This window comes from Salvelinus sp. IW2-2015, unplaced genomic scaffold (assembly GCF_002910315.2).
Source record: "Salvelinus sp. IW2-2015 unplaced genomic scaffold, ASM291031v2 Un_scaffold2034, whole genome shotgun sequence".
Lineage (NCBI taxonomy): Eukaryota > Metazoa > Chordata > Actinopteri > Salmoniformes > Salmonidae > Salvelinus > Salvelinus sp. IW2-2015.
The window spans coordinates 1-2,106 of NW_019943380.1; the positions used below are offsets into that span (position 1 = coordinate 1).

The 2,106-nt window shown below is 41.5% G+C and overlaps 1 long non-coding RNA gene across 1 annotated transcript; it reads right to left on the reverse strand.

The window, feature by feature from the left end:
• Nucleotides 1-1,555: 1,555 nt before the first annotated feature.
• LOC112072770 (uncharacterized) lies at nucleotides 1,556-1,763 on the reverse strand. Its single transcript, XR_002894387.1, has 2 exons — nucleotides 1,720-1,763; nucleotides 1,556-1,646 (listed from the first exon to the last, which is right to left on the reverse strand). It is a non-coding gene; the product is annotated as an uncharacterized lncRNA (long non-coding RNA).
• Between the last annotated feature and the right edge of the window lie 343 nt (nucleotides 1,764-2,106).

Sequence of the window (2,106 nt, forward strand, 5' to 3'; positions counted from 1 at the left end):
TTATACTTAATTCCATATATTACTCACCATCTGGTTTCGAGATACAGTATGTGGCAAAATGTGATACATAAAGGGTTAAATATGTGCCACCACCTAGAATTTGGAGAGACAACAAACTTGCCATATATAAAAAGGCATTATTCAATGTGTTTGTGGGCTATAGTAGCAAGGCAAAATTCTATATTTTATCTAAACATTGTGATAAATGTTGATACCTGAAGTGTCCCAAAATTCATACATTAATTGATCATGGTATGAACGTTTAAAAACAATTCCATATCTTAGCTTAGTACTCTCCCTAAGGCTCAGATTGATGTTGAAGAATAAGTGTGGATTGTCAACACCGTGTACAATGCATGCCTACATAACTAAAGTGCACTACATGACCAAAGTTATGGACATCAGCTTGTTGAACATCTCATTTCAAAATCATGGGCATTAATATGGAGTTTGCTCCCCCCAATTGCAGCTATAAAAGCCTTCACTCTTCTGGGAAGGCGTTCCACTAGWTGTTTGAACATCTGTGGGGACTTGCTTTCATTCAGCCACAACAGTATGAGGTCAGAAACTGATGTTGGTTGATTAGGCCTGGCTCGCAGTCGGCATTCCAATTCATACAGAAACAGGAAAGGTCCTTCCCCCAAACTGTTGTCAAAGTTGGAAGCACAGAATTGTCTACAATGTTATTGTATGCTGTAGCGTTAAGACTTCCCTTCACTGGAACTAAGGGGCCTAGCCCAAAACATCATAAACAGCCCCAGACCATTATTCCACCAACAAACTTAAGTTGGCACAATGCAGTCGGGCAGGTAGCGTTCTCCTGGCATTAGTGAAACCCAGATTCGTCCTGCCAGATAAATGATTAGTCTCTCCAGACAAGGCATTTACATTGTGCTTGAGTCCAATATCACCGAGCTTTACGCCACACACAGACAAGTGGAATTGCACATTGATTGTAGGCTTGTGTGCAGCTGTTCATTGAAACACTCTTCATGAAGCACCTGAACAGTTCTGGTGCTAACAATGCATCCAGAGGCAGTTTGGAACGCTAAGTGTTGCAACCGAGGACAGATGACCACAGCCCTGTTGTGTGATTGTGTGGCCTATCACATTAAAAATTTACTTGACCGGGGATGCTTTAGCAGGGTGGAAATATGCTAAACTGACTTGGAAAAGTGTCATCCTATGACTGTGCCACGTTGAAAGTGAGAGCTCATCAAGGCCCTTCTACTGCCAATGTTTGAATATGRAGATTGCACGGCTGTGTGCTCAATTTTAAACGCGTCAGCAACGGGTGTGGCCGAAAAACCAAATCCAGTCATTTGAAGGGGTGTCAACATACTAAAGTATGAACATGAGGAAGGTCAGACATTTCACCACTTGACAACACTAATGTAAAGCCAATCTTGGAATTTGAACAACCAGTAGCAAAGGTAAACACCAGCTATTTGAAGACTGAACCACATTCTTTTACTGCCAACTGTACTGGTAACCCGCACCATCTGTTTGAAATCAGCAAGCACAAGAGTACCCTCAGTACTGCAAAGACACTAGATATTGGAAAGTAAAATATTTTATTGATTCAATCATGCAAGAGTAGCAAGAACACAGCAACTTCCTGGTCAAAACAAAAGCATGACTGAAACCTGAAAGAAATTAGAACAGTGTCAGCTACAGAATCTTAAGTCATCAATTTGACAATAAATAAAAAAGTCTCACCATCAGCTTCTAAAGGATGAATCCACCATTAGATGTTCCTGTTGGCAGATACATGGTTAGTACAAAGGATTTCAAATTCAGAGAGCAAAGTTAAGACCAAATTAAAGTTGTATGTTACCTTTAGGATCCTTCACTAGTGGTGGGTATGTGCTTGGTTCAAATATGCCAACATCACTGTCATTGGAGCAATTTCCACTGTCAACAGGCATAGCCTCCCTAGGAGTGTAGCGTTTGGGAGAAGACAGTTCTGCCATTCTCGTAGTGCGATTTGGAACTGATTTGGAACTGAGAATTACTAGAGCGCCATCTTCAGTGCTTTCGTAGTGCTTCTGCTGAGACATTGGGACCAGTTGCTGCTGGGGCATTTGGCTGGATACGCTCACTTGC